At 45.1% G+C, this 26,375-nt stretch overlaps 1 long non-coding RNA gene across 2 annotated transcripts; it reads left to right on the forward strand.

The window, feature by feature from the left end:
- Window positions 1-1,488: 1,488 nt before the first annotated feature.
- On the forward strand, window positions 1,489-22,394 carry Gm32881. Of its 2 annotated transcripts, none has more exons than XR_382897.2 (5): window positions 1,489-1,660; window positions 12,062-12,126; window positions 14,044-14,260; window positions 16,159-16,231; window positions 16,909-22,394. It is a non-coding gene; the product is annotated as a predicted gene, 32881 (long non-coding RNA). The 2 variants fall into 2 exon arrangements; XR_382899.1 differs by having other exon boundaries at window positions 16,915-17,726.
- The last annotated feature ends 3,981 nt before the right edge of the window (window positions 22,395-26,375 follow it).

Genomic DNA, 26,375 nt, shown 5'->3' on the forward strand with positions numbered 1-26,375 from the left:
AAATGATGCTATTTCTATATAAAGAGGAAATGATGCTATTTCTATATAAAGTAGTAGTCACAGGTTTCAGGGATTAGGAGAGCAGTGTCTTGGAAGGCAGCAGTAGCCCTTAGCTACCAACAAAGAGTTCATTACAGTCCTTGGTGTTCCTGAAAACCCCCATCACCAAAATGACTCCAGGGCTTCTCTTTGCATGCTTTATATCAACCAATGGATGATAGAGCCAAGGATTCACAGGCTCTTGGATCACCAGGACTCCAGGATCTTGCTTCTCTTGTAAGAGAGATGCACAGTGTCTACTTAGCTGAACATAGAGCCTTGGATTATTATAACCATGAGGCAGTCTAGTTGCTTGTGCATGCTTTTTTTTTTTTTAATTTTAAGAGGGGCAGGAAAAATCACTGTGCTGCAGTGGTTAATTTTTAGCAATGGTTAAAGCTTGAACCAAGCTTTAAAATTTGGTTCCATTTGCCCAGTGGGAAGAGAACTTAATTATTTTTTTCTGATACAGTTTTTTTTTTTCCCCAATTCTCATCTAGGAATGTGGCTTTCAAACATTTTTTGATAACCCCTATCAAATACATTTTACACCACAAGTTAACATTCAAAATATGCACTAATAATAAACAATAAAATTAAACTATACTTGTTCATCTGTATCACTTAAATCTATCCTATTCTTTTCTATTCCATCCCATTTTATTAAAAATTCTGATTGAGGTCCTCAAAATTGAATTATAATCATTCAGTAGAGGGACTTTTTTTAAAAGAAAAATGCTACTTCAAGGAAAATACTAGGGAGCATGGTCTCGGGACATGTGTGGTATTAGTTGTGTCTCGCTATGTATGACCAGTTGTTCCAAGCACAATCGTTTAAAAACAAAACTCAATCTCTATGGTCCCAGGGGAACCCAGCTGGGTTTTAACTGAGTACATCTGCCCCCAGGTCTCTCAGAATGCTGCCGTCGCGGTGTACGACTCTGAAGGATGGAGCAGAAGTCTTCACACCTGCGCTCATTTGAACCACATCAGTGGTTCTTCCTGGCTTCACCCTGGAACTCCAAGTTGGTGATGGTGTTAGGGGGAGAGGGCAAACGACCCGAGATGAGAAAAGAAGACTCAAAAGCTGGGGTCAGGAGGGCGGTGGGGGCTGAAGACCTGAGCCAGCAGGTTTTTTTTAGTATCATTGCTCCTCATATATGCCTCAGAGGAAGCAAGAAACTAGGCAGAGAAGAGCAGACGGGAGAATCACAGGGAACCCGAGGAATTCCTCTTTCGCAAGGTATGTGCTGCTACAGTGCGCCAGGCATTTCCCATCTCCGCAGCTGCAACATCTGACCACAGCTCTGCATAGCCGCTGGTAAGCCTCAGGCCCCCGCACTCACCTCTCACCCACCCCACCCCTAACCCCCAGCCCTGGCCTTGCCGAGCGAGCGTGATTCTGGCAGGAAAACGCTCAACACTCCTTTCATCCACAGATTCCAAAAGGACTTTGGCCCCATCCAGCCCCAGACACTCAGTCGCATGCTTACAGGCAGGATTCAGCTGCGAAGGACTTCAAAGGCGTCTTCACTTTCCGCGACCTAGACTAGGTCATCCTCAGCTCATACCTGCATAGACCTCTCCACTTGGCGGCTACCGTCAGGACAGAGAGCTGAGGGTAAGAGAGGATAAGTCAGGGGTTCTGTTGCTGCGATGACACACCATGACCAAAGAGCAAGTTAGGGAGGTAAGAAGTTATTCAGTTTAGACTTCAAGATTACAGTCAGTCACTGGAGGAAGTCAGCACAGGAACGCAAGCAGAGCTGGAACCTGGAGGCAGGAGCTGATGCAGAGCCCATGGAGGGTTGGTGCTTACTGGCCTCCTACACATGGCTTGCTCAGCTTGTTTTCTTTCTCTTAAAAAAAAATATTTTTTACACTCCATATTCCATTTCCCACCTTCCATCTACCCTCTGACTGCTCCACATCCCATACCTCCTCCCCAACCCCTGTCTCCATGTGGATGCCCCCCATTCCCCCACCCCAGCTGACCTGTAAACTCCGTGGGGCCTCCTGTCTCTTGAAGGTTAGGTGCATTGTCTCTGAATGAACACAGACCTGGCAGTCCTCTACTGTATGTGCACTGGGGCCCTCATATCAGCTGGTGTATGCTGTCTGTTTTGTGGTCCAGTGTTTGACAGATCTTGGGGGTCCAGATTAATTGAGACTGCTGGTCCTCCCACATATCACCCTTCTCCTCAGCTTCTTTCAGCCTTCCCTAATTTAACAACAGGGGTCATCTGTTTCTGTCCATTGGTTGGGTGCAAATATCTGCTTTCAGCTCTTGTTGGGTCTTTCGGAGGTCAGTCATGATAGGTCCATTTTTGTGAGCGCTTCAAAGCCTCAGCACTAGTGTCAGGTCTTGGGACCTCCCCTTGAGCTGGATCCCACTTTGGGGTTGTTGCTGGACCTTCTCTTCCTCAGGCTCCTCTCCATTGCCATCCCTGTAATTCTTTCAGACAGGAATAACTATGGGTCAGAGATGTGACTGTGGGATGGCAACCCCACCCCTCACTTGATGCCATGTCTTCCTGCTGGAGGTGGGCTCTGTAAGTTCCCTCCCTCTACTGTCAGCCTGCTTTCTTATAGAACCCAGAACTACCAGCCCAGGATGCCACCACCCACCATGGGCTGGGCCCTCCTTGAGAAAACACCTTACAGCTGGCTCTCATGAAGGCATTTCCTCAGCTGGGGATGCTTCTCTAATGACTCTAGTTTGTATCAAGTTGACGCATAAATCCATGCAGTCATGGCCTTTCAGAAATGGATTAGAGGTGGTTTTCCTTCTCTTTTGCTGCATTCTTGCTACTAGAAGAAAATCAACAAACCTAGCCCATAGCTTAGGGAAACATTTTGTAATAGTGTGATTACCAAGAAGTGAGGATCAGTGGGGGTCGTGGTAAGATACTACACTGGCAAATCTGATTCCAGTAAGAGAAGTGTTAGTGGCATTTGGGACAATTGAGCCTCACCTGAAACCCAACTTGCCTCTGTGATGTTACATCCTAGAGCCATGTGGGGAATGTATCCAGGTGTGTGACTTGTCTCAGCCCTGAAGATCCAACTCTGAGGACTACTGCCCTACAGGGAGGAGATGAGCTAGGCTTGCTCTTGCTCTCTGGCTGAGTTATAACCCTGGACCACTGCAGTTCTTCCTCCCCCAGTGCTTCCCATAGGGAGACTGGTTATTAGAATGAGATTTCATGGCTCTTCCATAACAGTCAGGCTATTGACCATGTTTACACAGGCATGTATTGATACCAGCGCATGTCTTATGCCAGACTAGAAGATTAAGAGGCGCTAATGATCCATTTTGAGTTAAATTTGTCAATTTGGGGATTTTTTTTTTCTTCTACTTCTGGGCAAACAGTAGAGCAAAAATCATGAAAGAAGCAAATGACGGTTTCAAAGGCATTGCCTTCCTTTGTCAAATCACAGTTCATTCTTTGTTTTAGCAGTTGAAAGATTTTTCCTTTGGAGAAATAATTGAACGTTTCAGGACCTCCTTTAGCCTCAAGGCTCTGTCTTCGTCAGACTCATATTTTCAGTACTTCCAGATGAATAACTACGGAGTCACAGGCGTACGTGTTTCGTATTTAGCATATCCCGGTGTGCTTAATTCAGTCTAAGCACTGAAAGGAAGAAAGTAGCTTCTAACAATAAGGGATGGTGAGAGACTCTTATAAGGAAACAACAATGCCATCCTCCTTAACTCCCGCATCTGTTGCCATGGTGATCTCTATACTCAGAGTAGCCTGACATAGCTGTGCTGAGACTTTCCGAGAATCTTCTTCCCCTTATGACAACCCACTGGAGAGATTTGAAGTAGCCATGCCTGCTAGAGATGCATGCAGCATCCTAAATGATGCTTCAGGACTTTGAATAGCAGGGTGAGCTCTCATAGAATGACCAAAAGAAAATAGCAAAGGTATTTGGAAAGAATGTCTTTTCCTTGACCTAGTACCAAGGTAATTTATAGTCTTTCTTAACAAAAAGTGTGTGTGTGTTGCAGTCAGATGACAACTAGCTGAAATCCCTCTTCTCTACCATGTTGACTCTGCAGATTGAAGTTGGGTCCTTAGGTTTGGTGGCAAGCATCTGTATCCACTGAGCCATCTCACTGGCCCATTTTAGAATAATTTAGAACTAACATCCACTTACCTTATATTTCTCTTCAATCATTGTTGATCATTTCTGGTGAAAGGGTCTTAAATCCTGGGGTTACCCTCTACCCAAAGCCATTGTTTTGCCTGATAGACTTTGGCAGAAGATCTGCCTGTGAACAGTTTATACATGCTTCAATTCTTCCAGGGCCAGGATTATATTTGTTTTCTTTTTCTCTCCTTCCAGCCTCTCCCTTCCTCTCATGATTTACTTAGCTAAGCATTTGATCATTGACAATAATACGCCTTGGGAAATGGAGACTCAAGAAAATCCTCTAGGCAAATCTTAGAACATTTTATGATGGAGGCTAACAACTGCCTCTACCAGGAGGGCAGGAAACAGGTAAAGTTAGACCTCCCAGGGCTAGGAATGGCACAAGGACTGGGAGTCTCTAGGCATCCAGACTCCCCACAGTGAGACTCCGTATCTGGCTTCTCCATCTCCCTGTGGTATCATCACTTGGAGATTCCTCTTGTCTGTTTTCTTGCTTTTATCCCACCCGTGAATCTGCTCTGATCTGATCCTCTGTCTTTGGTGTAAGTTCTAATGACATCATCTCTTTTCACCGACTTTCCCTGACTTCCAGGACTGACATTAATGGAGTCAGGTGTGTTGAGCACTACAGCTTCTGTTAGAACTGCTGGTGGGTGGCTCCTTCTTTAGTTTAGGGTGGTTGCTCTTAAATGGACTGGGTTTTACACAATGTCTGCCATCAACACGTTCTTTTTTTTTTAAGATTTATTTATTTTATGTATATGAGTACATTGTAGCTGTATAGATGGTTGTGAGCCTTCATGTGGTTGTTGGAAATTGAATTTTAGGATCTCTGCTCACTCCAGTCAACTCCGCTCACTCAGTTCCTGTTTGCTCTGGCCCAAAGATTTATTTATTTTTATATGTAAGTACATTGTAGCTGCAGCTGTCTTCAGATGCACCAGAAGAGGGCATCAGATCTCATGCTCATCCCATGCTCTTCTGAAGGTCCTGAGTTCAAATCCCATTAACACAGTTCTTAATAAAAGGCCCATGTCCCTCTAGAGTGGCTTGTCCCAAATGTTCTAATCTGACATAAGAATGATTGCTTCTTCACAACATGATATTTTCTTTCTCATGATTGATCATTGCCCTTAAAGGAAATACGCTGGTGGGATAGACATGGTTTTATTTCTTACTTACAATGGAGCACAGTGAGACGAGAGGAAAGGCCAATGTGGTTTTAGAAAGTGTAGAAGAAACCTCTGTGACGTTGCTGTAGGTTTGTGCCTCACTAACCCCTTCCTTGTTGTGTCAGTGGACACTGGACCAGTGACTTATCAAGGTTTACGCATGGGTACTGCTACCCCTGTTCAGTCCGTTAGATCAGTCAATGGATCTATGTAATGTGTTAAAAACTATGACTGCAAACAGGATTGATCTGGTTTCCTGTGGGTGGGTTCCATTATTCACACTCCACAGGTCCAGTATACAGCCTGATACAGAAGAGGGAGGAGACACTGAAGGCTGGGCAGTGAGGACGTAAGTCGATAGATGCCTACACTTGTGTTTCTATAACTATTGATATGCCCCTGCTTTCCCTTCCTTTTTAGGGGTCTGGGAACCCACCCTTTAGGAGCTCACCCTTCCCTTTTCCTTTTCAAAAGGATGAATCCCAAGGATGATGTTTACAGTGACTGAAGTTTTCAAGAGTTTTCCTCCTTGACCCAATTTGGAGTCCTCTGCCACATTTCCTGCATCAGTCTTTAAGATTTAGGTTGCTACTAAATTCCTTCAGCTTAATTTGCCTTAAAGGCTAAAGCTGAGCATCTGGTCCTCATGACTGACTGACGGAAAGACCGAAATTGCTTATGTTGTCCCCTGTTGCATCCCGCATCCCACTTCCTCACCAAGGCAACCGACTGTGAGCCTTGCATTCTAAATGTGAGCTCATCCTTATACAGCGAGAGAATGCATTTCTGTGAACTTGTGTTCTACACCTCTATTTATACATCCACATGTTTTCTGCTTCCCTTCCAGATAGCACAAACCTGCGGCTAGAAGCACAAATTGCTTTAGTGACCTCATTTAATGTCTGCTTCTTCCTATACCTTAATGCTCCAGTCAGGGAATTGAAACTGGGGAAACACAAGTGGAAACTTCTTTCTTGCTATTGAAAAATCTGAAAGAATGAAGCATGGATAAAGAACTGACTTGGCATAACAAAGAGCAGGAGTGCTCACAGATGCCTTGTGCAATGTACTGGTTTAAAGGGAAGAAATCATTAGAGCAAATTCAATTTCAAAGGGGCTTTGAAAACCGGTGTGGTGGTGCACACCTTTAATCCTAGCACTTGAGAGGCAGAGGCAGGTGGATCTATGTGAGTTCGAGGCCAACCTGGACTACATACAGACTGAGTTCCAGGATAGCCAGGGCTTCGAAAACAAACCCTGTCCAAAAAAAAAAAAAAAAAAAAAAAAAAACCACACACAGAGAAAAGGGGAGGGGGCTTTGTAAACCTGGTATTGTAACCTTTTCCTGTTGCCCAGCTATACTGCCTAAATGGACATGCCTTGCTAATTGCATTGTGGTCTATGGGCCAGCAGCCTTAGCCTAACATGGCAACTTACCCTGAAGGCTGGAGTCTAGAGTTTAATAAGAGGTATAGGGGAATCTGGGACGCTGTACACAGCTTGCTTTACCCAGTTTAAGAAGCACGGTTGTCTTAATAATCTGGTTCCTTCCTCTCCAAATGAACTGTTTTTCTGCCTGGCCCTGCCTGGTAAACTGTTCTTGCTTTCAGCTCGGCCAAAAATCTACACAGTCTTGTCTCCTACGTTTCCCCCATTTCCTTTAAAGAGTTCCCTCAATACTTGGCTATCGTTGAATCAGATATTCAGTAGAATACAACTACAGTTTCCAGTAACCTTAAAGTGAATAAAATCTGCAGGGAAGGAAGCAAACAAATAGAGAACATCCATTGCCATCACCCTGAACACTACAGAACGGTGAGGGCAGGGTAGTTAAGAGTCTGATATCTGGGATGTTAATAGCATCACTGTGCTCCACTCTTGGTGTTGTCATGGTGATGGACATCAGTTAGCGTAGCAACATCTTTTTCTCTTATACTTGGCTTATTCTGTCAGTCATAACAGAACAAGCCCTGCACATCTTTTTTTTTTTTTTTTTTTGCCCTGCACATCTTACCTCAGCAGTTTAACACAGAGATCTTGATTGAGGTGGCAGACTTACGCTTTTTGGAATCGCCCTTTGTCAACATGCTCCCATTTCTCTGACTTCTTAATTTTTGGAATGATTTTTCCTCTTCTTTCCTCAGATTTTGCTCATTTTCCTTAGCCTTAGAAATCACATCTTTCACCTTTACTTACCATTTTCTTACTAAATCTACAGCTATTCAAATTTATCACTTAAATAGCTCCGTGAAATCAGCAGCCCTACTTCCCCGGCATCTCTTCTCAATGTCTTATGTTAAATGCTATGAAACTGAAAAAGGGGGACTCTCATCAAAAACAGGTCCCACAATGCCCCTGTCATGGAAGACGCCCATAATGAGTTCCTAAGAAAAATGAAGGCCGGGTGCGTCACAGGTTTCACAAGGACTTGAATCCTTTAGGGTTCTTGTAATTTATTCCTCACCTAATGTCTGGTTCTGTTGCTAAGACCTCTGTAATTTGGGGGTGCTTTCTGGGAAGCTTTCCAAACTCAGGCTCATTTGGCCCATCTCATGGGATTGACACTTGGTCCAGAACAGCCCTTTGGGGTCCTCGCATCCAGATTTTCGACTGGATCCCCTTGGGAGTGAATCAAGTCAGATGGAAGCAGGGAGGGCTCTTGTCTTTCCCTGTGGTCAGGGGAGAACTCTTGTACAGATGAGATCATTAGGGAGATGCAAAGCTGAAATGGAGAGGCTGATGACCTGCTGGGCTCAACGCGGGTTTGTAGTCACACAGACTATTTCCGTCCCTGGTTTAAAGCACTTTGAGCTGTGTTTTATCATTGTGAACTGAACTGCCCCTGTGTGATGCAGGGGGACTTTGATTCATTCCGAGCTGTTTGTGGCATGAGTGTTAAAGAGGAAATTGAGTGCCTTTGAGTTCACCACACGAATACTATTTTGTAGGACTCTAGGGATGCCCAGCTCTGCCCTGTGTGTGTGTAGACTTATCGGCAGTGTGAAAGGAAGAGCAGCTTTGGAACAAAGCAACAACAGCCTACCTGTCTCCAAATTCTGCTTCTAGGCTACTGCTGCTGCTGAGTTGAGTATAAGACTTGATATCTCTGGTCTTTCTTTTCTGGTTTCTTTCGGAGTAGATGTAGTTGTAAGGCTTAAGTGGCATACTGGGGTAGCATGTAATGTGACGATTAATTAGTGTGAACACACCTGAGTTGAGAGTGGATGGTTGATGATAGCCATTGACAGAGAACTTATGCTGGACATGCTAGAATGCAATGTTAGTCCCAGTACTCAGAAAACAGAGGCAGGCAGGAGTATCTTTTTCTGAATTATAGGCCTTAGAGGAATACATAGTGGGACATTGACTCAGACGGGCCAGGTGTGTGTGTGTGTGTGTGTGTGTGTGTGTGTGTGTGTGTGACAGAGACAGAGAGAGACAAAGACAGAGAGGCAGACACACATGAGAGAGAGAGAGAGAGAGAGAGAGAGAGAGAGAGAGAGAGAGAGAGAGGAGAGAGAGAGAGAGAGGAGAGAGAGAGAAAAAAAACTCAGTGTTCCACATAGGTTAAACCTAAAGCCACGTAGGTTAGGGAAAACCACTGTGGCAGCCTCAGCCTATATCCTTATCCTGTATCCCATTCTCATGGGAAGCAGAATCTACAGTCCCATCTGGATTTCACAGCGTTATCCCTCCCTCAGTCATCTAACTCCGACCATGCCCAACCCCTTTATAAAACATTCTAGGATCTCCACATCTCCCTATTGCTATATGTAAATTACAAGTACATTCCTTCCAGATCTGACCAGGGCCACATCTTTGTGCAAGGGCAGTTCTTTCCTTGGTAGATGTGTCAGCTTCAGGCAGGGCACACACATCACAGCCTTGTACATGTGCCCCTGACTCACCTCCACTCATCACTCTTGTCTGTTCCCCTAGTCAGGAGATCTGCCTTCCCAGCCTTTAGCCACTGTGAACGGTGAACGTCTTCCACCTCCCCAGGTGCCAGACAGCTCTCCTTCCCATGGCACTGCCGCAGTAATCCATCTCCATGTGGAAGGGGTCTATCTCTGCTGCAGGTGTGAGAAACTCCCTTAAAGAACCTTCCATGACCACTTCACATCCTTCATCCCCCGATTCTGTGATAACTTACTCTAAAGTTATTTTATTATAATCCTTTATAGAATTATCAGAAATCACCTCTAGGGAACTGTATCACAACACGTGAAGAAACCAGACTCACTTAGGGACCAGGATAAAAATGGAAAGACTTGCGGCTCCAGTCCTAGAGCTTGCCCTTCAGTTACTTTAGACCCTAAGAATGAGTTTTGTTCTGTATTTTGCTTGTTTAATAGAAAGGACATGAACACTCGAGTCAGACCTTCAGGTTTGAATCACCACTCTGCCATGTTCTCATGGTATAAGGTAAAGCAAGACAATTAGTCTCATTTGTCTCCATTTCTCCCGGCTATAAAATGGTAATAGATAAAACACAGGGTTGGTCTAACAATGATATTACAATCAATATAAAGTACCTTATCTCACTGGCTGGGAGATAGCATACACTTACACTGACCGTTATTGCTCCCATAAAAACAGCGGTTTTAATGGGAACAGTTGCCTGACCACACTTGGGGAGGCACAGTGATGTGATGAGGTCTATTTGGCTTGTTTTAGTCCTCAGAATCCAGAACTATGCCTGCTTCATAGTAGACACCCACTCTGTTGTCCTCTGGTTCTTGAGCAATTATTTTTTCTGCACAAGTCGCTTATGCTTCTTTCATTGTTGCTGGGTAGCATGCGTCACTTAGTTCTGTAATCATGTCTTGTCGACTGCCTACATCAGAAACATCATAGAGACAAAAGCTGTGTCTGATGAGCCTGCTGTCCCCACACAACAGAGCTTCTCACCATGCCCCTTCAAACAAATGGATGTCTCCCTATACCTTGAAAAACAACTTGTTTGGCTGTCCTGGAAACCGTCTACTGCAGTACCCACATGTCTTGCTCCACACGCTGCCTAACATTGTATTCTGGACCCTGTCCCAAGCCACTGTACCAGAAAGCAGATCCAAAAACTGCATGTGATTCTTGGTAATAGAATCGCTTCCTTCAGTGAACCTGTCTCCATGGTGCACGGCAGTGGTCTGCTGTTAAATACTTGGTGATCATCTTTAAGAGGGTGTGAGGGATTCTTGCTTTACAGGGAATGAAGATATCAATGGTGTGGACGTTCCCACCATATCTGACTCCAAGCTACCAATGGGATGTCACTGAGCATAGAACCAACAAGAGGGATAGGCAATCCGCTCTTGTGAACGGTACGAACTGGTTCAGCAATGTCATTAGTTAAGCCTGGGATTTCAATCTCTAGGGCAGTGTATGTGTGTATTTGGAAAGCTTCCCAGACCTTCAGGGATTTCCTTTGAGTGGCCTTCTAATCATTACTCCTATCACCGAGATGACCTTGGTTCATGATGGCAGTTACAACAAACTATTGGGGATTGTGGTGGCAGCTTTGGGGTATCGGTTGTAAGGCTTTTATTCAAGTGCCTTAGGTCTGAAGATGTTGGATGTGACGAGTGGTGTGGGTGTCAGAGCATAAGTTTGATCATGTTCTGGATGATGATGATAGCCAAATCCTTTATAGCAAATACTTCTACTGCCTTGATGCAACTGAAAATTACTCACATGGATCTTAAACAGTTCTATTATCATGCGGTTTCGCGTTAGAGCAGTACTTATAGACAAAACACAAATTGAACAATCTAAAGTTATTATTTTGTATTATTTTCCAGCAAACATATGCATTAGCTCATTTAATCCTTAGAGCTGTCTTATGAGGCAGATCCTCTATTTACGTTTTATTTTTATGAGGAAATGGAATTACAGGGAGAGAAGGAAGATACATCACAGAGATCATACAGATACGTTGAGGGAAGCCTGGGATTTCAGCCAGCTCGACGTGACAAGATGTAGGGGACTAAAGAGTGCCCCTAGAGTCTCACTGCAGGCTGTGAATTGAGAAAAGGTGGGACTGGAGCAGGGTGGGTAGTGAGTGATGGTACAAGGTCGTTCTGGCATCTTTCCTCTGCCTTTATTTAATTCTCCATGAAGGGCTATGTGCACCACAAACTGTGAGATTTTTCTAGGGAGGCATTAGTCTTCAGTCGTCTCAAGATCCCAAAGAGGCTGTCCCACCATTGCAATAGCTCCCTAAGACCTGCTCTTGCAATCTGATTATACCACACTACATGTGGCACAGGACATCAGTTATCTACGACACCCTTCTTCCCCTTCCCCATAATAACAGTAGTTCTGAAGACATGGTTAGCAAGAACAATGTGTCATAGCTTTTCTTTCAGCTTGATGTGGCCAAGGAGCGACTTTCCAAACAGGTCTGAGAAGTGAAGTGTGCAATTTCAGGGTTATGCTTCAAAGAGACTAGAGAGATGGCTCGATGGTTAAGAGCAGAATGCTCTACCAGAGGACCTGGGTTCTGTTCCTAGTACCCACATGGTAGTTCGCCACCGTCTGCAACTCTAGTTCTGGGAGATCTGGAGACGACTTCTGGCCTCTGAGGGCCCCAAGCGTGCAAGTGGTTCAGAGATGTAACGTAAGCAAACTACTCATACACACACATTTTTTTAAAGGAAAAGCATATCTCACTTGCCTTTTTCTTGGAACAGATGGTACAGTTGTACGTTTGGGGACATGCATTGAAGTCTTACTCCTGACAACTGTGAAGAACACAGTAAGCATCTCATTTTGAATTTTGCGGAAAAGAAACAGACATTTAGTGTGTTTCAGTCACTGCTACTTTGATGTTCTGTGGCCCGACACACACGTATAACCAACCAGTCACCAAGGGAACCCCAGCTCTAACCTCATCGGCTTTCTCTGCTGATGTTGACGCTAATGATTCTAATGATGTAGCTGCTGTTGTTTGTTTTGGGACCAGCCACAGAACATCTGGAGGTACCAGGCTGGCAAAATGGCTCAGTGGTTAAGAGAAGAATGCTCTACCAATCTGTCCCCATAAAATTGGAGACATTTTCCCCAACTAGTAATAGAATCACCCAAGCCCTACCTGTTGTGTTCTCAATGGTGAATGCAATGGTGAATGGCTCTCCAAAGCCATGGCGATTTCCTTTGCAACACAGCACTGTGCCCTCATACAGTTTGTTATTTCACCCTTCCTGCTCCCAGTTCGTGATAAAACTCAGAGCCTAGGATGTCGTGTGGAGCTCACAGCACCTGCCCGTCAAACTTTTTCCTCACAGAGACACTTTTTAATGTTGCAGATACTGTACACTGGTTTCCACAGTGTCCCTTCCAGCCTCTTGTTTCTTCTCCACTGCAGAGGCAGGGAATTAGAGAGGTAGGTGCCTTGGAGCCTGGTTCAGGATGCAGGCACACACTACTGTGGAGGAAGTGACCTGTATGAATCAGAGATTACTTCCAGGGAGCTGGGCTTTCTTTGCTCTCTGGGTGGCTGAAGCCTGTTTACCTTTTATATTGATGACAGGCTTTGTTCCTGGTCCCCAGGGGATTACTGATACAGAACAGCTTGCAATCGAACCAATAATTTAAACCTTAGCAGCCTTTTGGTTTTCTTGGCACCTACATCCACCCTTGTCTTACTGGGCTTATAAACTCTTCTACAAGCTGCTTCACATACTCCTTTCTTGTTTAAAGCAGTGTGAGTTGGTTATTTTGCCTACAGCTAAGTATTTGATCCAATACATGCTTGTGAGTTTGTGTCTCAAAAAACAACACACACACACACACACACAACCAATCAATTAAAAACCTTCTTGTAATTAAGAAAAGGGCACTCCTTCTGGTAAAAGGAAATCTGAGATACTCTAAATCAGTGATTTCTCTGGAAGGTTTATAATATTGATTCTAGTGAGGGAGAAACTATTAGGAAACGGGTTAAGAGATTTATCTAGACATGTTTATGTAATATTAACATTTAAGATAGAGATGTTGCAAGTGAATAAATGTGTCTGTATATGACCAAATGCTCTATTGCTGTGTATAAGAAGTAAAAATAATATGGAGATCGCTGGTTTGAGTGAACCCTTGGTGCTTTTCTGTGACTTTTTTTTAAACCATTCGGTTCTGCCACGTTCAGAGCATTCTGTAGAGTGCCATCTGCTGGCGACTCCGTTCACCTTCAGTGCTGATCGCGGTGTTCCCTGGCAGCTGTGTGTGCAAAGCGGTGAAGGGTAGAAAAAGGAACCTGCTTGTGGGAGTGGATGAAGGAGGGAACTCCACTGGTCCAGAGGAAGCAAAAGGCTTGGAAAGAACCAGAGGGAACCGTGAGCCCTGTGGGCACAGAGGGAGAAGTAATAAACCATACTCTAGGGCACAGTGTCATGTGGCAAAAGAAATCGCGTGGCTCGGGATAGAAAGCAGGGAGCGCATTCACCATTGCGAATAGAAAAGTCAGGGCGCAGGTAGCCAGAGGGGCGGTTCCTCTCGCTCATCTGCATTCCTTTTGTCTGGAGTTAGGGTGGGGTCGTATCAGAAAATAAAGGTTCCTTATGGCTAACCTCCTCCTCCTCCCGGTTAAGCAATAATCTTTAACAACAACAACAAACAACAACAACCAAAACTTGCTTCCTAACCACATAAAACAGCCCGAGACTCTTCCTCTCCGCAGACAGTGATGTGATTTTCCTGTCTTGATCTTGCTCATCCTTGAGACAACAGCTCCCCTGGGGGGACTCTGGCTGCCAAGAAGGTTAGAAGAGAGCAGCATTTCTCTTGGTCAGCTCAAGGTCACTCACTAACGTCAGAGGTGGCAGCTCCCTGGGATCTGAGACCTGAACAATGACAATTTTGCGTCCCAGTAGCTGTCTGTGTCCTTAATCTGACGGGTGAGTGAAACTATCAAGTGGGCATTTTTCTCCCTGGGATGAGGTGTCTGAACTTTGATCGGGATGCACGGGGGCACTGGGAGTTGAAGACGTCACCAGAGTCTACCCCCTTGCGGAGAAGCACAGTGGGGACGAGATTAATCTCAAAGAGCCGGGGAGAGGAAACAAAAGAAGTGACTCTGAGAAAGAGGAGGGAGGTTAGAGGAGTCAACCCCACCCACCAAGGCCAGGCAGCTGGAGGCCTCCTAGAGAAGGGTGCCTCGTTAGAATAACAAGTAGGAGTGGACAGAGGAGGGGGCTGGAAGGAGGGCGCCACGGAGTCACCTTCAGAGCAAAGGAGTAAAGATGCTAATATCTTCGGGGTTCTGTGACAGCACTGTGGGAGTGTGCAGGAGAGCGAACCCGCAGTGCTGACAGCGAGGGGTGGGGCGCTGAAAGCCAGAGGAGAAGGTCCTGAGCAGATGTTCCCGCCCACATTTCAAACCACAGTAACAATGAAAGGCCCTTGGGGTTGGGGGTGGGGTGGGGTGCTGGGGCTGGGGCCCTGAGGATTTGTAGATATCCTCGGGTTTGCCACCTGAAGACAGGTCAAGTGACCTTTACCTGCCAAGAGTGGGTGGGAAGCAGGACAAAGCTGAGAACTTATTGTTTGTATGGTTTAGCCTCAGCAGGCTCCCTGGATATTGGAGCCAGAGCTGTGTAGGACAGAGGGGTGTTTGCCTTCAGGGCGCCTTGTGGCCCCTCCTGGGATTTGCAGTCTTTGGTGAGGCTTGTAACTTCTCTGGCCTCATTTCGGTCTGGGGCATGGCAGTACTCAGTTCTCACACGGCCTTTACTGAGTGGCAGCCACTTGACTCACTGCTACAAGCACTGTAAGGGTGCCACATCGCTCGGACGACGACGGTGCTGTCACCATTTCTCAGGTAGAAAGGATGAGCACAGCAGTGTCAGGGACACACAGAATGTAGGGATTGGAGGAACTAGTCGGAAGCTCTCCTGGCTTCTGCCAGAGCGCGAGCTCCCACCCGCTGGCCTGCCCCAAGGCGTGCACAGATCACTCTTTTGCTTGGGAAAGCAAAGTGTTCGACTCCTGTTCTCTGTCATTGCTTCCGTTCCTAGGATTTGAAGAGCCCACCAGACAATGTCTTAGGACAATGGTGTGAACCAGGGCTAACCTCATTTCCGAGAATGCCCAGGTTGTATGCTCTTGAGTTCAGGAGAGGAATCAGAATTTCCCCATAATTATCCCTAGTCCTTCAGCCACGGGGAGAATCATTCACCTGACAGCACCCCACCCCGAAGCAACGGCAGGTACTTGAATATCGAGGCCAGAGTTTGTAGTGAAAACAATATAGGAAAATGAATTGGTGGGAGGGCCTGGCTGGGGAAAAAAAAAAAAACTATTGCCATAGTAAAATTAATTCTCAAGTTTACCCAATTCTATAAAAGTGCAGTTGAAAGAACCTAGTGGGGAAACCCCCACTCAATTCCCGATTCGACGTGCACCCAAGAATCACGAACAGACGGCCAACTTGATGTAAGAACACGAGGTAGTTTAATGGCGGAGCTCAGGGTCGAAATGTATCTCCCGCAGGAGACAGTGGATTCGACCCCGAGGCTTGGAAGCTAGGGGTTTTTATAGAAAAGGGGTGGGGCTGGGGGAGGAATTGGCGCGGTTTCACATGATTGGTCCATTTAAACATCAACAGACTGTCAGAAGGGTGGGAGATAGGGAGGCACCAGGCCAGTCAGGACATGTAACGTCGGGCCTGCCCGGGCATGTCCTGGCCTGTTCTGCTATGTTCTCAGCCCCAGGTTTCAAAGCTCACAAAGAACTCTTGGGCTATTTGACATAAATTACATGAATCACATGTCTCAAGTTTTATTTCCTTTCACAGTTAAAGACGTGATGAAGTCGTACCCCAGACATCCTGGAACAAATGACAGTATTCTATGACTCTGAGGCAAGTGGTAAGGATGGTGGAACCCCTTTGTCCTGCTTCTTTTTGGTTCAGAGTTTGGCAAACATCCTTTAGAAAGAGACTATATTCCCTGTAGGCCAGCCCCTGGTCATCTCAGGGTAGATATCAGGAGGACAGAGAAATAAGTCGAGGATTCAGGGAGTTGACGGAAGGGTAACAGGCATATTGACCTAAGTGGCACCATTTCTTCCTTCCTTCCTTCCTTCCTTCCTTCCTTCCTTCCTTCCTTTCCTTTCTTTCCTTCCTTTCCTTCCTTTCCTTCCTTTCCTTCTTTCCTTCCTTTCTTCTTTCCTTACTTTTTTCTTTCCTTCCTTCCTTTCTTTTATCCTCCCTTCCTTTCTTTTTTTTAATTGTATAATTTTGAAAAGAGGCTAAATAGCCTCAGGACCCTCCCAAATCAAGAAGCAGTTGTAGGTTCCAATACACTTAAGCATTAAAGTGAGACCACCAGGACTCGCTTCCCCGGGAAAGATGATGTCATCTACATGGATTTTCAAAGGCAAAGATGATGTCATCCGCATAGGGTCTCAAAGACTTAGAAAGCAGACAGAAGGATGTGGGGAGGTGGGCTTTCCATCTGTGAGGAGGCACCCTAGTCAGGAATGCTATTGACGGGAGAAATTACTGTTCAGGTATTAACGAGTTTCTAATTTTTTTCCCCATGAGGTAAAGAGGGACCAGAGTGACGAGCCCAGGAGAGCCAGGGAGAGAAGCTGGAAGCTGCAAGAAGGACACACAGAGAAAAACAAAGCAGACTCAGCTATGAGAGCCCAGGTCTGAGCTGCAACTCAGGAGAGTAGTGTGGCTGCCCCGATGGCAGGAGCCAAGGTCTGGCTGTGTGTTGGCTAGAAAAACATGGTTTGGCTTGTGGAGTGATGTGTCTTTCCACAGCAAGATACACACAAAAATAAGCATACGTGCATACATAGAAATACATACATGCATACATAGACATACATACATGCAAGGTATAGAAGAGTCCAAGTCAAAGAGATGCGGGGAAAAAAGCCCAGAACTCAAAATTTTAGCTAAGTTTTAAAACACAAAAATACTTCTGGAAGAGCCAGTGGTCTCCTGGCATCCCTGTCAGCTGAGAGCAGCATCTACCTCTTTTTGAACACATTGGGTATGGTGAGGGGTAAAGAGGAATCATGAAGCCAGAGGCTGGGCCTTGAGAAGGGTTAGAAGCATGGTGCTAGGGTACAATGACAGAGAACAGTATAGGCTGGGGCAGGGTCTGGGCTACTCCTGGATACAGTCCTGTCCAGGAGAAGCTACACACATTTGTTGAAAATGAACCTGAGCTGGCCACAGACGTGTGAGCTGTGTGGTCAGAGGAGCACTGCTCTCCGTCCTCAGGCTAAGGTCTACAATTCCAGATCACCTTCCAAAACACAATCCCTGGATATCTCCCTCTCTTCCTCTCTCCCTCTCTTCCTCTCTCCCTCTCTTGGTTTTGCTTTTTGAGACAGGGTTTCTCTGTCTAGCCTTGGCTGTCCTGGAACTCACTGTGAAGACCAGGCAGGCTGGCCTTGAACTCACAGAGATTTGCCTGCCTCTAATTCTTGAGTGCTGACACTAAAGTCATGCATCACCACTGCCTGGCATGGATCTTTCTTCTCTTTCCTAACCAGAAATGCTTCAAGGGGCAACTGTGACTGAATGTATAATTTTTTTTTTTAACTACAACCTTCCTGTCTGTCTGTCCATTCATCTATGCACTGTCTGTCTGCCTCTCTGTCCATCCATCCATTCATCCTCTATCTATCTATCTATCTATCTATCTATCTATCTATCTATCTATCTATCTATCTATCTATCGATCTGTATATCGATATACACACTTGCAGTATCTTTTATGCGAAAGCCTCTCAGTGACATCACCTTCCGAGCATCCTTTGGCCATGACCACTATGAACAGCTGCAGCTTTCAGATTCACTCGAACTCAAGAAAAGACATCCAGAGACTGACTCTAGCTGCCTTCACACAGCAGCCTCAACTCAAAGAGGAGTGCAGATCTAAGGCTCAATGAAAACAGGACACCTTGACATTCCAGCCTGACCACAGAGCTCCCTCTGGTGGCTCTTTGGTGCATGCTCCCCCCCTCCCCCAAATTTTGAAATGATGTAATGCCAAGATAAGCACAGACTGTTTTTTTTTATATACCTTTTATTAGGTATTTTCCTCATTTACATTTCCAATGCTATCCCAAAAGTCCTCCATACCCTCCCACCCACTCCCCTACCCACCCACTCCCACTTTTTGGCCCTGGCGTTCCCCTGTACTGGAGCATATAAAGTTTGCAAGTCCAATGGGCCTCTCTTTCCAGTGATGGCCGACTAGGCCATCTTTTGATACATATGCAGCTAGAGTCAAGAGCTCCGGGGTACTGGTTAGTTCATAATGTTGTTGCACCTACAGGGTTGCAGATCTCTTTAGCTCCTTGGATACTTTCTCTAGTTCCTCCATTGGGGGCCCTGTGATCCATCCAATAGCTGACTGTGAGCATCCACTTCTGTGTTTGCTAGGCCCCGACATAGTCTCACAAGAGACAGCTACATCTGGGTCCTTTCAGCAAAATCTAAGCACAGACTGTTAAGTCTCAGATTAAATATTCTCTCTCTCTCTCTCTCTCTCTCTCTCTCTCTCTCTCTCTCTTCCCAGCCCCCACTGGCTATACTGAACCTATGCTGCTTTCAAACTCCTAAGTGTACTGATTCTTCCAGGAACCACAGGAGGCAATGAGGTTCCCGAGTGGACCAAGATCACCTAGACAGTGAGTTGTGGAGCAGATTGGACAGTGACAGCCAAGCTGTACTCTAGATCCATGGCTCAGTCATGCCCTTGGGCAGTGCACAGAGCCGTTATCTGCCAGTATTTGCAGCAGCCAGTAAGCATGAAACACGGGACACTCCATGGATCAGCAAGAAGCACTTAGATTTCTTTCAAAATCACCATTTTAGATCAATGTAGCCACATTTGCTGTCAAAGGCTGCTTTGCTCTACAAGGCAGCCCCCTTAGAATGGTTTTTCAGCTGCAATTTTCTGCTAGTGCCACAAATCTAAGCCTATTTTCTATTTACATATATGTTTATATAAGTTCCCTTATATTAAAATGTAAAGATTGCATTTACTGTTTCTTCTGTCCCCTCTAGATAAGGTTTTCAGACAAATTTAATGGGTTCTAGGGCTTTTGAAAGTTTTCTTAAAGGCCTGGCATGTGTTGTCCTCCCTCCTTATAATCTGGAACACTAAATTCCTGAGGTTTGAAAGTATACTGCTCTGGGAGCCAAAAACTAATCAAGCTTGCATCTGGCTCTGCTTCCAGCAGCTGTCTGACCTAGGCAGGCAGTTCATGTTTCTGGATTCCTGTTTTCTTATCTATAAAAGAGAAGTATTTAACCAGATGAATTTTATGCCTCCTACTAGCTGGAATATTAAATTCTGTGGTTGGTGAGAGAGAATATGCGCAATGCCCTAATGATTATCAGGTGTTATAACTTCTCTCAGACAGTTGGACAACAGACACTCCACTTTTTAGCCTTGCCATTCCTCAGATCCTGTGTGAAATGGGCTGCCATGCTTAGAGTGGAAACACAAACCCAGCCATGGGAATGAAATCTCTCTTATGTCACTGTCTAGCCTCTAAGCACTTCGTTAGGAAGAAAAAGAGTCGAGATGGGCCTTCCTGACCTGTGGGCTGCATGCACACAGGGGACACGTGCTCTGTTACAGACTGCGTACCGTGGAAGCCCTTCAGCATCTCAGTAATGCTGTAGCGGAGACAGGCTGCTTTCAAATGAGCGTTCCTCTTCCTTTCAATGTGAGTGCTCAGCATGCTTGGAAAGGAGCAAACCCCTAACTTGTAAAGCATCCTATCGGCATAGCTCTTCGTACCTCACCTTCATAGATGGTGAGGGCAAGAAGCCAGCTCTAGCCTTTTTCCTGAGATCACTATTGAGCAGAGTCAGGGCAGGGTCAGTGGAAGGGAAGGAGAACTTGAGGAACCACTGCTCCCTGAACACCACATACCGAGCCAGGGATGCTCCCAATATACAAAGGATCTGCATCATCATTACTAAGTTAATAATCCAATCTACAGAAAAATAACCTTAGGATTGGAAGCAAAACAAAACAGTGTTCTAGTGAAGTCTGTCACCCCTTAGATCCTGAGGGAAAAGGACAGATGGACTTAGAATCCACAATAAAGGATTGCACAGGGACAAATAGCATCTCCAGTGGGTTCTCATCCAGTCTCTGAGCACGTCTGCATTGAATAAAGGTGTGGCTAAAATAGGGAAGCCAGGAAGGAAATGGAAAACTCCCCTAAAGATCACATCCATGGGGCCCGATTCCTGGATCTGAAAGGAAAAGAAATTCCTAGTGAGATGTGAGATCTTTAGCCACAGGAGCCCCAGCCGTCATTGGAGCAAGGTGACCACTTTGAACTTGGGACTGGTCCTTCCCTCTTTCCACAGGGCAGTTCTTAGAGGTCAGCTTTTCTTTTCCTATTAAAAATAAAATTACATTGATGTATTTATTTGTGTGGCACCTGTACAGAAGTTAGATCTCTCCTTTCATCGTGTAGGGCCCAGGGATAGACCTCAGGTTGTAAAGCTGAGTGGCAGGCACCCTTGCCCCACTGAGCCATCCCAAAGACTTTCAAGTATGGAACAGGGTGGAGAAAGGCAGAGTAACTGAAAGGTAAGCAGGGATCGTCCATCAGTAAGGTAGAGACTCAGGACAAGGAAGAGGCTGATGTGTGGAGGAATGCTCCTCCAGCTGCAGAGAGCTTGAAGAAACGGGGGTTGGGGGGGGGGAGACGACGACAGAGTCTAGCTCTCTGCAAGTGTAGTCAAAGGTGATAAGTACTGCATCCCTTTTAATAAGAGACATGTGCACTTCATAGCTATGGGGGAAACATGGCTAGAAGCTATGCTTTCTGGCTGCTTTCTCTTGGAGGTTTCCAGGCAGCTGTCTCTTTAACTGACATGTCTTCTGTTTGCTTTTTCTTCTCAAATTTGGTTCATGACAGTCAGGGTTCTCCCCTCTTTTTCTCAATACATGCTTTCTTTTCCTCGTTCACGTTTGCTCCTCATCCTTCCACAGCTCCAAGACTCGCCTTTTCCATTTCAGTTGTATTAAAGGGAGAGGGGAGCTGGATTAGGGATCACATAGAAATGTCCCATCCTGGTCTCACCTCCTGCCCTCTCTGAACTTACAACCATCATTTCTTCATCTACAAAGTGAGAGGCTCAAGTTGACCATTGCGTTCACCTACTCGAGGACCTTCCTGAAGGCTCACTGTCTGTCTGGTTAGTGTGCAGAATGTGTGAGACCGAAGAGATGTCACGATGACCTTCTTCATGAGCTGAGGACAACAGCCATTATGGAAATGACCAAATCAGGTAGCTTTCTCATTGGAGTAAAGTTCAGGGTGCTAGGCCGGCATATTGCTAATGTCAGCAGCTCCATGCGAGTGGGTTGGGACCAGAGGCAAGGACCATTTCTAAAGGAGTGTGAGAGCCCTGGGAGGGTATAAAGATGCTGGCATTCTTATCCCCAGAGCTTGTGAACATGCTACTTTAAATGACAAAGGTTTAATGAGTTAACTGTTTTAGATGAGTTTATTCTGGATTACCTAAGTAGACCCAATGCCATCATAAGTTCCTTATACAAGGAGGGAGAGAGATTAAAAGATACTACTATGTTGCCTTTGAAGACAGAAGAGACAGCGTGAAGGAACATGCAGACCTTCTAGGACAGTAGGACCATGGTTCTCAACCTGCGGGTCTCAATCTGTTTGAGGGTCAAATGACCCTTTCTCAGGGGTTGTCTAAGACGGTTGGAAAAGACAGATATTTACATTACAGTTCGTAACAGTAGCAAAATTAGGGTTATGAAGTAGCAATAAAAAATAATCTTATGGTTGGGGGGGTTTTGCTACAATGTGAACTGCATTAATGGGTGGCAGCTTTAGGAAGGTTGAGAAACTCTTCTCCACCAACTTCTAGGAACACAGTCTTGATGACATTTTGAGTTGAACCCACCGAAACCTATGAGTTTTTTGTTTGTTTGTTTGTTTGTTTGTTTGTTTTTTACTCTTTGTGTCAAAACTGTACTATAATAAATTTCAAGTTTTAAGCTACAAGATGCATGAGATTTTTTTCATTACTATTGGGAAACTGCATCTGAAACATATACTCTGAGATTTCAGCCTTGCTGCCCTTTGTGACAGTGGCTTTGTTTCTTGGTGCTTTAAGTAAATTTCCCTTTTGAATTTTCTTTCTTATTAGGGAGGAGTGGGGTCTCCCGAGTCCTCCTCTCTTCCTTGATAGGTTGTTGACAACCCAATGTTGTTTAGGCAATGCCAGCTACCTTTGAGATCAAGAGTACAGTAGCCATGCTGTGCCGGGAAGACAGTGTTCCACACAGTTTGCCTTTGCCTCAGGCTCTTTCATTCCTTGCCTCTTCCATCCCAGTCTCTTCACAGGGCAGATGACTCAATGGGTTAAGCCGTGGCCATGTAAAACTGGCAATCTAGTCGATCCGCAGGATGCACACAAAGTTGGAAAGAGAGAAAACAACTCCATAGAGTTGTCCTCTTACCTCCGCATGATAATGTGGAAAGTGCATGCCCACACATACGTCACACACAAATACTTACTATTGATAATAAACAAAAGTGAAGTCTAATAAGCTCCATGGGTATGTGTGAGCTATGAGTATTGATAGGAAATATTCTTTCTTCTCTGTTTTGCATTAGAAACAAAACCATGTTGATACCTACCATCTCTTTGTCTGTCTGTCTAATCTACCATGTCTCTATCACCTTTTTGTACAAATCACATACATGCATTTATTTATGCATTCTTGAGTAGATTTCAGTTTCACTCGCTAGCTTCTGGTATATTTACCCCCTGTGTACAAGAGTCATAATTTCTCTAATGTACAAGTAACAGAAGAAATTGTGGAGAGCCATGAGCAATCGCCATTACAAGCCTCCACTGTGCCTAACTGGTAAACAAGTAATGTGCACAGGTGCAAGAGTAAATTCGTGCCAAGTCACTGCCCATCCCGTGGCGTAGTAGTGGGGTGATGAGTGAGCAGCTAATCAGGAGCTGACACGTCACATGGAGGGGTATATAAGCAGCACCATTTTCCTTGTTCGGGGTCTTCCTTCAGATGAAGCAATAAAGCTTTGCTGTAGAAGAATCCGGTTGTCCGAGTGAATTCTTGCCGGCGAGATACTAGCTCGGGATAAGAAATGATGTCACTACATGTAGATCTTTAATAAAAGAGCTGTGCCTTTCAGCAGCAGGTTGGTTGTTACGTGGTAGTAACTATCAGAATATCTTTGCCCAGCCAGTTTCTCTACTTAAACTTCTTTCTTTCTATTAAGGACCAGCATTCTCAAGCCACACATTTCTGAGTATTCTGACATCACTCCTTGTTTTCTGGCTCTCTTGAGAACCTGTTATTTACTGGGGACTCGTGGCAATGGTGGTTGGTTGCTGTGAATCCTTTACTTTTTCATGAAACCCTCCTCTATCCTTCATTGGTCAATTCTTTGATCTAGACCACTTACCATGTGAACTTCTGGGATGGTGGTACTGAGCTAGACCACTTACCACGTGAACTTCTATGATGGTGGTGCTGGCTCCATCTTACCCTGATGCTGGCTCCATGTAGAAACATCCTCAGAGAACATCTAATTATATCAAAATGCTAGTTCTTGATAGACATGCAAGGCTTAGAACTGCCCCCAGAGCTCTGTAGTGGGTGCTCTGGGATAGCCAGAGCTGGACTCTGCTTCTACCTCACCCCCTTGGAATCCTCTTCTGTGGAGAAAGTCTTCCCTTTACACACAACCCCCTGCCCCCTTCATCCCTGTCTTTGGTTTACCCAGGCTCTGAAATTTGTCTGTAAGAGGTTCCTTTTTAGAAGTGGATGCTCACAGTCAGCTATTGGATGGATCACAGGGCTCCCAATGGAGGAGCTAGAGAAAGTACCAAAGGAGCTAAAGGGATCTGCAACCCTATAGGTGGAACAACATTATGAACCAACCAGAACCCCGGAGCTCTTGACTCTAGCTGCATATGTATCAAAAGATGGCCTAGTCAACCATCACCAGAAAGAGAGGCCCATTGGACACACAAACTTTATATGCCCCAGTACAGGGGAACGCCAGGGCCAGCCAGGGCCAAAAAATTGGGAATGGGTGGGTAGGGAAGTTGGGGGGAGGGTATGGGGGACTTTTGGGATAGCATTGGAAATGTAATTGAGGAAAATACGTAATTATATATATATATGTTCCTTTTTAGCCTTTGAAATTTTACAACATTTTCAAAAATCTCCCATTTTAAAAAAAGATGCCCCCCCCCCTACATCTCTGTCTTGGTTAGAGTTTTACTGCTGTGAACAGACACCATGACCAATGCAAGTCTTATCAAGGGCAACATTTACTTGGGGCTGGCTTATAGGTTCAGAGGTTCAGTCCATTATCATCAAGGCAGGAGCATGGCAGCATCCAGGCAGGTATGGTGCAGGCGGAGCTGATTCTGTATCTTCATCTGAAGGATGCTAGCAGAACACTGACTCCCAGGCAGCTAGGATGAGGGTCTTAAAGCCCACACCCACAGTGACACACTTCTTTCAACAAAGCTACTCCTATTCCAACAGGGCCATACCTTCTAATAGTGCCACTTCTTGGGCCAAGCAACTACACACCACCACAATCTCCCTTCGACCTCCTCATCCTGTCATGGAAGTGCTGCCTTCACATCTTAGCGTCTTCTCTTTGTTACAGACTGGAGCTGACAGTTGCTTTTCAGTCTTTCGGGGGCATGTACTTGACCATTTCCAGGACACATCCCATACACATCTGTAGATTTTCATTAGTTTAAAGAACATAGAAGCCATGCTTTTATACTAACCTGCTTAGTTAGCTCAGGCTAGATTAAACTCTTAGTGAACGCTCTGCTTCCAAGAGATGTGTGCACTGTCACATCTGGACTATGCTGCTTGTTTGACACAGGGCTTCCTAAAGCCCAGGTTAGCCCTGGATTTGCTAATATACCTGAGGCTGGCCTTGAACTCCTAATTTTCCTGCCTCTATTTCTAAATGGCTGTTTCTGGTGGATTATTATAATGAAAGTTATCACATTTCATTCAGACTTTTAAAAGCTTATAATCTAATACTTTTTCTCTGTTTCAATATATCACATTATACTGTAGGTTCCTTATAGCTGGGGCAGTTCCTCAGATTTTCCTTGGTTTTGATGGATTATGTTATTTAGAGATACATGCATCTCCTATATTCAGTACATTATATTTCTTCAGGATGGATGAGATTTCATGAGGGGACAGAAACATCTCAGGCACAGTCATAAAGTCAGTTTTTACAGACATTGAAGCACATGTATCACAATTTGGAACCGAGAGCTTTAGAGAGAAGTGATGTAAGTTTTATTATTACATTTATTAATATTATCTGTTTAAGATAGTTAAGAATCTTGACAAGCTCTTGGCAAGAGGGACAATGAGAAAGGAGAGAGAAGGAAGCCATAGTCTAAGGACAGATCAGCTATGACCTGTGGAACCGGACTTGCCAAATGTTGGTGTTGGGATGTGAACCTTAAAATACAGTTGGTTGATACTATAAATTTGGTGGGGGAGGGGTGTCTCCTGGGTTGCCATATTACTGGGAAGTTGGGGTTCCCTCTCAAGACTTTTGGTAAAAACATTTAATAATGGACTCAGAAGAAAGCTTGAGGATAATTTTATTAGAGTTTAAAAGAAAAGGCCTGGGCAGACAAGGCTCTCTTGGCAGCTGCCCAGAAAAGGGAGATGGAGGAAGGAAAACCCGTGCCGGCAGGAGGTCAGCCTCATGGCAGGGAAGATGGTTTCAATACAAGAGTGGAAAAACTCAAAGTACCAGGGAAAATGTACTTAGGCACTGGCTAGCACTGGAAAGTAATGCTTTTCTCTATGTAAATCCGAAAAGGGAGTAGCCTTAACTCAGTCACGTGATGCACTAGGGGCGGGCTTTCTGGGAAGGAACTTAGCTCATTAACCTGGTTAAAAAAAAAAAAATCTTTCCACCTCTTTAGTCTAATGAATCTGCCTTTCT

This window comes from Mus musculus, chromosome 13 (genome assembly GCF_000001635.26).
Source record: "Mus musculus strain C57BL/6J chromosome 13, GRCm38.p6 C57BL/6J".
Classification (NCBI taxonomy): domain Eukaryota; kingdom Metazoa; phylum Chordata; class Mammalia; order Rodentia; family Muridae; genus Mus; species Mus musculus.